This window comes from Bradysia coprophila, unplaced genomic scaffold (genome assembly GCF_014529535.1).
Source record: "Bradysia coprophila strain Holo2 unplaced genomic scaffold, BU_Bcop_v1 contig_687, whole genome shotgun sequence".
In the NCBI taxonomy this organism is placed as follows: Eukaryota; Metazoa; Arthropoda; class Insecta; order Diptera; family Sciaridae; genus Bradysia; species Bradysia coprophila.
This window is the reverse complement of record NW_023503927.1, coordinates 794,217-805,957: the sequence shown is the minus strand read 5'-3', so window position 1 is coordinate 805,957 and position 11,741 is coordinate 794,217. Positions and strand designations below refer to the sequence as shown.

The 11,741-nt window shown below is 35.1% G+C and overlaps 1 long non-coding RNA gene across 1 annotated transcript; it reads left to right on the top strand.

Annotated features, from left to right (window-relative positions):
- The first annotated feature begins 399 nt into the window (after positions 1-399).
- Positions 400-11,537, top strand: LOC119083498. The gene is made up of 3 exons (XR_005088878.1): positions 400-491; positions 11,468-11,470; positions 11,527-11,537. It is a non-coding gene; the product is annotated as an uncharacterized LOC119083498 (long non-coding RNA).
- Positions 11,538-11,741: the final 204 nt, after the last annotated feature.

Below are 11,741 nucleotides of genomic sequence, written 5' to 3'. Positions count from 1 at the left end.
CTTCATCCACCCTGGAGCGGTATTACGGCAATCATTTTCTATCATCTTCTATTCTTAGAAAAATGCTTTGGTACGAATAGATGTTGGCATTACTAACACACCAAAGTTCTGAAAGAACAGGTTAAGACAACCACGAAGGTGGGTGACACCAAATTTTATGAACAGATAGTGTGAGAAATCAACTTGAAAAAAATATTTTTCTCGAAAATTCAGAATTTTTTTTTTGTTAAGTTTCATTTTTTACATATAAAAATCGCAGCCGTTGACGCAATTGTCGTGATCAACTCAGCGTTGTCTTAACCTGTTCTTTCAGAAATAGCGAAGCGTTTTCCTGTAAAGTAGTCGATAGATAATAACTACCGTAATAAATCGCTGGTTAGAAAGAAAGATGACATTAAGAGTCAATTTGCCAAAACTTCGAACAAGTTGTATGGAACAAGAAAACAAGCAATCGGCGATTTTTAAAAGCTATGCGTTAAATGATTCAGTGAGTCATTTGCAACAAGAAAAAATCCTCGAAGAAATTAGGTTTTCACGCTAGAAATCATGAAAAAATGGTCTGCAGTAGTGCATTTATCTGAAATTATGGTCATTGGTAGAGGTGTTGAGGACGCATATGTTGGCCTTTTAAACATTTCGAAATTTTTCGTGTATGTTATGTGGTGCAGTAGCTATTTTAGGGGAAAAAAATTCCAACTTTTAGAGAGTGTTTAAAAAAAACTACAATGATAGACTTGGTCGATATGGGTGTCTATGGGTAGGTAGTAACCTCTACTATCCATGACACCATACACCTACCGCGGCACGACTTTCGTTGAGCTTCAATTTTGATTGAAGTGTACTAACACAAAAATTCTTCAGAATATCCCTTTTCTTCGCGTCTATTTTAATTTTTCTGACGTATGAGACAATTTTAAGTCAGGGCTGGAGTCTCTGCCACCTTACGCGCTCCGTTTAAGGCCTATAATATTTGAAAAAAACCAACTAATTCAATTTTGTCATATAAAAATGTATACGTCCATCGGATGTCAGTGGACTTTAGTCGCGATTGATTGGTTGATAACAAAATAAAAAATAGAAAGCAAACATTTTGGCAGCGTCCAATGCATTCCGATAGCAGGCAAAGGAACAGATTTTATTAGCTGTCATTTATATGAGAATTTTAGACTACTGCGAAGTAGAGGCCTCTTATTTAAATTCTGTTCTTTTGCGTTCGTTGATTCATCATACCATTTTTGAAAACATCCTACAAAGTGACAGTCCTATTTTCCACTCGCGGTAGAGAAATTGCTGCCATTTTCTCACTAGAAATGTCATTCGATCAATCGTCAACCAAACGTAATTTTCTCATTGCCTATTGAGAAGAGAAAATCAGGTTAATCACACCGCAAGCATGAAAATGTGTTTTTCTATGACCTTTATAGCATGTAAAATAATTTGTGTTACCTTTCCACCTCGACACACGCCAGTCCTCAGATTCATCATAAATCTGGGCTTTCTTTCAACGTATTTAGTTTACGATTATTTTACAGTGAAAGTTTCAGTCATTTAAGATAATTCGAAAGCCACAAAGTATTCAAATATTTTTTCGCATTTGTGGCATTTTATTTGAACGAGCAATGGTGGCATCAAATCGAAGATTTGGGTTAGTTTATGAAAATGATTTCGGAACACGTTACTTTATAAGTCGTTTTTGTATCGGGTTATGGGTAGGTAACATGATCGGTTTAGGAAAGATTCAAATTCAAATTTCATTTTAATATTATTTTACGGCATTTATTCGAGGGAGAGGCTTTATCAAAGTGTAAAATACCGTATACGAAACCTATTAACTTGAAATGAAAATATAATAAAAGCTCAACATGTAATCTGAAAATGGAGTTTGTACATCAAAAACAGTAATCATCACCTCTACGTGATTAAAAATGAAACGAAAGGGGACATTTTCCATTTTGACGTAATGCTGACGATGTTTTTGATGTTTATGTACCACATGTATAGAAAAGGCCTTTGAAAACCGGAATTTTATTTTACGTAAATTTTGTCCTTAGTAAAACCAAGTCGATCACAGAGAAAACATTTTAATTTGGCAGCTCTTTTTGTGGGTAGAGTAGACTCATAAACCTTTTTGACTTCGTCTTGTTCTGCTGTTTCATATGCCCTTTTTGTTGTCATAATTGTTATGAATTAGTCTTATTATATCGCCCAGGAGTAGGGTACTGTCTGATATTCATTCGACGAGTTTCCCACCGGGTAATTTGAGTAAGAGGCAAGCTCCAAATCGTATGGGTCCAAAACGATGTATGTGACGAATGTTTATTTGTTTATTCCCACAGACTCAAGAAGTTGCTTTAAGCAAGTTCAAGTTTGAAAGAGAATATATTTGAATTTTAAAGAAATTCCCTTTAAGTTTTTAGCTCGTGTTGATGTGTTGATGTGTTGTCAAGACAAGAAAAATACATAATTTTAATCTTGATTAGTGAGTTGACTGTAATTTAAGAGTCTTCACGTAAATGGACTAAGATATTGGAATGTTAGTCGATTTGTAATCTAGTTTTCAGTATGATGAGGTTGACAAGAATTTAGGGTGTTTGAAATTTTGATTGTATTGGAAAATTAATTTGCAATACAGTTTCTGTAGAGTGATGCTTAGTTCAGTCTACTAATTGTTCTTGAGTTGTTGTTTAAAATGGTTTAACAGTTTTGATATAATTTGACTGATCTGCAATTTCGTCGAGGTTTTAGCCTCGATGATTGACTATAGTGAATTGACTTAAAGGGTGAATCCACTGTAGGTTTTGGAATTTTTTTAGTTTGTGGAAAGAGATGTAAATGTTTCCAAGTTGTACTGCTCTGAGCAAGGCTCTGAGTTGCATAGAAGACACGTCTATGTGCGAAATAAAAGGCATGCAGTAAAATACATTTTATTTCGACTGATATCGTGATGTTGGATCCGGTGGTTGTGTGATATCAGATTCTTGTTGTTTGGCAACACTTTAGAGAATTTCTTCAGTGGTGACAAAGGTTTTTGTACAAGTTTGTGAGACTTGTAGAATGTTAAATCATTTCTGATTTAAATGAACAATCGGATGGTAGGATTGTTGTTTGTCAAGTGTACGATTACGTCCGTAACTTGAGTTCAAAAACTATTGGCTATTCCTTTGTAGCAGTTCTGTGTCGAAACTGGTAAGGATTAGTGAGCAATATTTTTGAATGGAAAAGAAATGTCTAGTCAAACATGTCTAGTCATATAGAATTCTTTTAAAAAAATCCTCTACAAAATTTATTGTCCTGCGCAACGTGACGGGGTATAAGTTCTAACAGTACGTCGTTAGTGACTTTCCGAAATAATGTTTAACAGAGTGAAATTAAGTAGAGTAGCAGAGTGATCAAATGTTATGATAGCACCCGTTCTCGTTAGAAAACAATTGCCGACTAGTATTTGACTAGCGATTTTGACTAAAAGCTCTATACCTTAACTTTCCATGAATGACGCAAATCTTTTATGTTTGGTGATTCGAATTCGAAAGGTTGATTTGGTTGAGGTTTTGTTTGCTAAAGTAGTACTGAAATTTTGAAAAGGAACTACATAAAGTTCGTTTGAATAAATTTTGAAAATTTTACTGAAATGATCTGATTGAATTCCGAATGAATCGTTCCTACACAGCATTACCTGGAACTAGCGGAACTAGACAACCAATTTATTCAGTGAGTCGAATAAATTGGGGAAGGCAACCAAATACTTTAGTTTTAAAATTTTAAATACATTCTGAACGAAATGTAGTTGTAGAAAACAATGTGCAAGTATTTTGCAGATTTAAAATTTATATGAAGATTGACTTGTGGTCCAAACTTCAATTCCGAAATCATTTTTTGATTGGCAAGTAGCAATGAACTGTACGCGTGTAGTAAGGGTACTAGAGGCGCAGTGACAACTTTTGTGTTGGTCTGAATTGCTTAATCATAACTTAAAGATAAAACTTAAGTCTAAATTTACTTTTGTGCTTATCGTTAAGTTTTTTCTTAAAAAAACGATTTAAATTTTGAGTTGTCAACAGTCAAGTGGTCTACTGTGGGTTACAGCAAAGTGATTTGAGTGTAGAGTGAATGTGATGTACGTCATGTCTTAGACTAAGTGATTTGCACGTAGTCAGGTAGCGACGTTGAGATACTTCTGGTTAGACAAAATTCTTACAGCTAAGTGTACGTGTAAGTCTGGTTGCGAAGTATGTTTGGTGTTGAGAGTAAAAGTGTGAATGTGTTGAATCACTTTGCTTTTAGTCCATTAACATTTATTTGGTTGGTTCAGGGCAATATATTGATATTGTTGACCAAAAGTTTTAAATTTTATTTGTTTTTGCAAATAAAACTTAGTTGTGCCATGTGTGACGACTGTGGTTCTTTTTTTAAAAAGCGAATCCATGCAGTCCATGTTGAAACATGCAAATTATAACCTTGCTGATTAGCTAAAGTGTTTAATAATTTGGTCGTGGTATGGGCTTAATTTGTGTAAAGGAATGTTCCTTTAAACAATACCAATAATTTTACCATGTTGCAATGCTCAAGATGGTTCAAATGTTAACAGAAAAATGAAATTTATTTTGAGGCAATAAACCTGAAAATTAAAGTTCATGTTGGTTAAATGATTGCCGGACTTGAAATTTGTTCAATGTCGGGGTCACCAATTTGTAGTGAGATTGTATGTCTATCTACAATAAAACACTAGATGTGTCTTCGGCCGAAGCCGGGAATGGAATGAATTGTATTTCGAATGAACTCTGTATATAAAGGGAATGCAAAGGCAACATGATGCAAATCAATTCAATGGCAATCTTTGATGAATGCATATTGTGGAATCACCACAATATCATTGGGATAGTTATCGAATCTATTACTTAGTTTATGTAAGTGTTTTCGTCAGACTGAAGGAAAATCTAATAGACATGAGTCGGTTATCCGAAAAACCGAAAATTTCGGTTTTGACGCTAAACAAGTTAAAATAAAGCTTAACTCGTCGATATCAATTAATTTCGTCATAAACTAACCGAAAATAAGTTAATTGAGTCATTGCATAGAGTTGGTATTGAAATAAATATTACATCTGAGTTTTTTTGTAGAGCACACCCACCCATTGAACGACTTAATTATCTTAAATTCGGTTAGTTCATGACGAAACTAACTAATTTCGACGAGTTAAGCTTTATTTTAACTTGTTTCGTGTCAAAACCGATCCGAAATTTTCGGTTTTTCGGATAACCGACTCATGTCTGAAATCTATTGCTTCATTAGTTTTAACAAACATTTTAATATATGAAGAACGTATTGCGTTACCCATCTGAATGTCAATGGAAATCCGCATTACTCAGAGCTTGTTTATTACCGTCCGTAACAGGTTCATGCGAGAGAGCTCTCATTTATGTGTATTAAGCCATTTTAATTTAACCGCAATCCATTCAGCACAACATTTTAATTTACTTTAATTGGATGGTTGGAATTTCTTGAAAAAAAAAAGTTTCTGAGCTTATTCAGACTTTTTCATTTTTTTTAAATAATTTCAATTTGTAAATAATTTCAGTGGAGTTTTATCAAATTTATTTTTACTTAAATGAACAGGCATTCGAAAAGTTGAAAATTCCACTAATTAACTGAAAAGTTGTACTGCATTATAGTTAAAAACAGATTTTTTTTGTTTGTTCATTTTCTATCTTGTTTTAATGTACAACATTCACAGAATGTTTTTCATTTGTTATATTCATGCCATTTATTTTAGACTAACATGCAAAACGCGCAACATTCTGCACACATTTTTTTTTAAATAGCAACGTTTCGTCAGAGTAATCAGAATCATAATTATTTTCAAAGTGAAAAACTAAAATGAAATATACATCCGCACGTCACACATTATGAAAATTCATCAAAAGTTTTTGCTGTTGGTTTGTTTGCAATGGAATATTTTCGCAAAGATGGACCACAATTCGTCGATTTATGCACCACAAGACTAAGACAGGCTACACAAAGTACAATTTTATTGTTTGGCAATGATCGTTTGAACTTAAGTTATTTCATCTACCATCAGACTAGTGCATAGACTTACATAGAGTAAAACTCTATGGACTAGTGTGTTGAATTAGGGTCCCACCACAAGTAATACTTCCTTTGATCAAAAGGTGACGTGTGCGTTGTCGGTTGAAAGCTTAGCGATACAAGTAATCTATTGCCGTCTGAAACGTCTATAGAAGTTGCAGCGTATGACAAAGTTCGCCGAAAGCGGAAATTTCGAAAATTTTAGCAGATTTTGGGTCCCAATATTTTTTTAAAAATCTAAAAACTTTTTTTTTTGGTTTTTAGATCATTTTAGCAAACCTAACAATGTTGTCGCTAGAATTCATGAAAAAAAAACCATGTAAAAGGGTTAAATTTTCGATGAAGACTAAAACTATTTGCTACATCTACGGAAAACCAAAAAGCTTTTACTTGGTCAAAAGTTTGGATACTGGATGCGGAACGATAATACAGAAGAAAAAAAAAGTTTTGGAACAAATTTAAAAAAATATTAAATTTTAACCTCAAATTCAAAACATCATTTTCAAGAAAAGTCGGAAAAACTATGAGAAAAACGGAAATGTAGGAAATTTTTTTGTGTACTAAAAAAAACTTTGAACATTTAGCTTTCATTCGAGCCCAATATCATCTATGACGCTTCGATAGACGCTTCACAGAAATTCATCAAAGTTACTTCTGCATCGAAAACTTCAACCGGATGTAGATGGCGCTGGTGAGCCATACTATGTGACAAATATTACAAGTGACGTGTTAAGGACAATGTACGCCTATTTTGCAGGCACCGAAACGTATGTGAATGGTCATAGGATCTTCGTATGATCAGGTCACGCTTATTGCTATTTTATTACAACATACTGTGAAGTTGTCAAATTTAATAATCCACCTACTACGAAAATGTATGAAACTGGCAAATTTTGTATGTGCAACCCGAGTATCCGCAACTACGAGACCTCCCCAAGTTACAGCCTTGGTGGGATCAAGCCAAGTTTCCATTATTTACCGAAATGTATGTAATTGGATCTTCGTACGATCAAGCATAATTTCCATTATATATATCGAAACGTACGTGAATGGTCACAGGATCTTTGTAGTATCAAGCCAAGTTTCCGTTATATACCGTATCTCGGTATCTCGGACACTGACTACATTACCCCGTTGGATTGCTATTGAGATTCGCTGCAGCAAATAATCCAAAGAGCGTTTCGCCACTGTCTATCGTTTCATGAGCTTACCCAGCTTTTTCAAAAATGTTAACGTTTCTGGTCCAATTGCACCAAATGTTTCGAAGGCGAGCTCAGCTTCATCTGCTACAATTACACTGGTCAACAAAGTCGATCGTAGGTATTTCGCAGCCATTGTATTAACTACCGTCACGTCCCAAATCAGATGTCTCCGTCTGCTCCACGGATAGCTTGTAACTCCGTCCGGCAATTCCCGTCGCGACGAGACAATCCTTGCGGTTCAAGTCTGTTCGGAACGCCAGCCGAACTAAGGGACATCGAAAAGATCTTGTTGGATTCTGCATGATGAGCGTATTTTCCAGTGGTTTTATTGCAAGAGCTGGTGCGACGGTACTGCTTGTAGCCACTTTGAAGATGATTGGGTTGATGACGATAGTAGTCTTGCACGGTCTGTAGGTCCACTCGATGATAATAGCTGATAGCTCGCCGAAAGTTGCCTTGGATCGGGGGTTGTCCCAGTAACTCTGGTTCCGTTTCGACGCGGCATTTGGTGGTATCAGTTCGCCGGGATAGGCTTCGATCGATGAAGAGAAAACAGAGTCGATGATGGTTAAATTTGAATTGACCAGGATTCGTGATCGTGAATGGTCGAAGGATCAAGCATAGTTTCCATTATATACCGAAACGTAAGTGAATGGTCGTAAGATCAAGCCAAGTTTACATTATATACCGAAACGTTTCGTAACAAAATCATTAAATCTGTTACTTCCTGTGTTTGTATGAGTATATATATACTCCTTAGTCTGCTTTCGAAAAATCTATCAATAGTTCTATCATTCATTCAGCTAATAGCCATAACTCATCGTATACACTTGTCGTAATTGTCGACAACAGATGACTTTAAGTTATTTTACGATAAACACATTTCATGACCTTTCACTTTGAAAATAGCCTCAACGGAGTGCAGAGTATGTGGTGGTTCCACTGAGGCTATTTAGTTAACATTACAAAGACTGTAGTTTAATGTAAACGAAAATCGATACATTTTCGATCCTATTCACTAGTTTATTGAGAGAGATTGAAAGCGACGATGACTAGTGATTCTTCGGTAGAGCTCATCAATTACAAAATCACATATTAAAAAAAAACACATTCGCCGCATCCAATTTAATCGTCTAATTATTATACGAAAAAGAGTCCAGTCTCATCGACCTCTTTCTTTGCAGTGTAATTCAAACTAAGTAAATAAAACTATCCCATTAACGATGGAAACTAGATGAACATAAATCAAAAATGTACACAAAGTCACTGTTAATCTAAATAAAAGTTCAGAATTTATGATGATTCTGTCAGACATAAAAATTGTGTTATCGTCAAATCGTGCGAATATTTCGCTATCGAATAATACGGAAAATGGGAACTGTCTTATAATTTAATCATATCATAGAGAGATAGAGAGAGAGAAAAGAAGTTCACTTGTTGAACATAGCCCCAGCTGGGTAGTTTTAATATTGTATATTATGTCGAGATCTATATTTTATTATCTTTTATGTTCGACTGCTAAAGTATGCATGACATTATGGGAGTCTTCGAGACTCGTAAATCCCTTTTAACAACTTTGAAAACAGCGATAAAAGTTATTTTTGATGGTTGAAGCTTGAACACTTGTATGGCGAGAGGCTGTGTATTCGCTTTCTGGTTGTTAAAATGAACGTTGAACTCTCTGTTTAAATTTAGCTATTTATCCGTCTACCACAAAGTGACTTTAATAGATTGTACAATTAAAAATCATTTCCCCACATTGCATATTAGGGAAATTATTAAACCAATTTGTCTATATAGAGCAACGACTTTTAAGTGTGTCAGGAGACATGGGTCCGAGTACCATTAGAATGGGAAGAATGACATCAACCCAACTGTGTGCTGTATATATGTAAATCTTTTAGCCTCGATACGGACAAATATTATTCATGAGAAATTATATTTACTATCCCTAAAAAATGCATCATAGTCCAGTTATACAATGGGACGACGTAACAAAGGAAAACATTATTGGAAAAGGAAAAGTGTGACGCACATGGGACTTCATTTTAGATGCGTAGGATTTTTGCGTATAAAACCTCAGATAAAATATCTGTTGCATTGAAACACAACAAAAATTCTACCTTCATATTAAAACTTCCCACGGTGAGCTTCAAAAAAATTTTATTCGACCTCTCGTGGACGTGAAATGTTTTTAGTGGTTTTTGTAGAGGGTGGCACCACGAGTAAGAACTAGGCCCCACCTGTTGGGTGGGTCAGATCCCTTGACTGTTTGTCTGAGCTTCTCAATAGTATTTTTATTGACAATGATTTATTGATTTATTTCAATGAAATGTGATTTTGTATGTGGATTGCCACAAAAACGCATCTAGAAGAAGAACTACTAGAACGGTCTAATAAATCTCTCATTGATGATTTAATTCTGTTTAGTTTCACTGAAAATCTTCAAAACTATGTATATAAAATGCCTCGGTAAAAAATGACGTATGTTTTCAATAACATTTAAACTCGTGTCAATTGCGACCCTCGCTTCGCTCTGGCCGCAATTTTCACACTCGTTAATTTTTGTTCTATTTATTCGGTTTTGTTTACAAGGCAAAGTCACATAACAAGAAAAATTCTGTTAGCAACATCAGCTTGTTCGTTAGACCAACATAATCTATCTTAAGACCTAACCTCAGGAATTGATTCCATTCTCCACCAAACATTTTGTTTTTAAATCGGTTGAGAATTACTCCAGTTGTCGTGTTAACAAAAAGCAGAAAAGACTTCTTCGAGAACTACTCCCAGATGGTTGAACCGATACCGCCCATTTTCGAATTTGACCTGAGGATTTCAATACTTCGTCGATTAAAAAAAAGTTTTTGAAAATCGGTTGAACTTTGCTCCAGTTATCGTGTCAACAAAGAGCAGAATGCGCTTCTTTCGAGAACTACCACCAGATGGTTGCACCGATATCACCCATTTTCGAACTTGACCTGAGGATTTCACTACTTCGTCGAATAATTTTTTTTTTTGAAAATCGGTTGAACTTTGCTCCAGTTATAGTGTTAACAAAGAGCAGAAAAGGCTTCTTTCGAGAACTACCACCAGATGGTTGAACCAATACCGCCCATTTTCGATTTGACCTGAGGATTTCAATACTTCGTCGATTAAAAAAAAGTTTTTGAAAATCGGTTGAGATTTACTCAAGTTATCGTGTTAACAAAGGGCACAAAATTTTATATTTAACGTTTTTTCATCACATTTCCATACATTTTTAATCATCATAGTGAACGTGTTATGTACGGTGTATTTGTTTTCGTAAAACCCATGACTTACAGTCAAGGGAATAGCATAACAAGAAAATATTTCGATTGGAAATTTTTTAATTAGATCGATTTTTCGTTTTTTTGGGACCTGCGGGAAGCTTCGAAGACTGTTTGGACCCTACTGGTGACTTGTTTGATCACAAAAATATAGTAACTGCTTAGCCTGAGGTCTGAGCTTTACAACGATACTAATCCTGATATTCATGACTACCAACAAACATCTTTTTTGAAGCAAAGTCATTCTACTAGGTCGCTGTGAATTTTAACGGCTGTATCATATGTGGATTATTTCTATTTTCTCTCAAAAAGTATTTTTAGTTAATTAGATTCAATCAGATGTCATTATTGTGGACGACCACCTGACGAAGTGAATTGTTTATGCAGCTGTTGAGTTTCGAACCCACAACTGGCAATTCAATAATTCATTGTGTCAAAGTCTCGACTTACACACTGCGCTATTGAGTTGCTCTCAGTCATCATGATTGCAATCATTCTCTACCAAGCATGAGTTGAGTGGTACCCTAAGTAGGGTATAGAAACTTGGCAGCTGTCGACTGTATGATCTTTTTTGCTTGAAGTGCGTTGTTTACATACAGGCCGAAATGACAATTTAATTTCGTTGTTGATTCGTTCTTCCATGCACCTATACTTCGAACGGGGCATTACATCTTTTACTTCTTTTGTCTCATAGCATTTGATATGAAATCTTCTACTTTAGTAATTTTAACATTCTTTTTGTCATATAAGAGACCCAGTGCGGAACTCACCGATCATTTTTCCCGTCATAATCAATAACAGATAACCACTTCTTTAACTAAGGTTATACTGACAAAATAAAATTATCAGGACAGTAAGGCGCAGGTCATGGAGACCGTAAATAATTCAAAACAACAAAAAAGAAGGATATCAGTGTCATACGTGGACGGAAGTTTCTCAAAATACTTTACAGCTTCAGAAGCTTAATGTATAAAGTTGACGAAATTGTATTAACGATCTCCGAGATCCTGACCTTTAGGACACGCACACTGTCATACCACAAATTTTCATCTCGTTGCAAATGTTATCTGCCAGACCGATTTTTATGAAGACATTGCCTTCGATTGCTCTTCAAAATCCCGTAATATTTGTTGTCAATGGGTTGGGA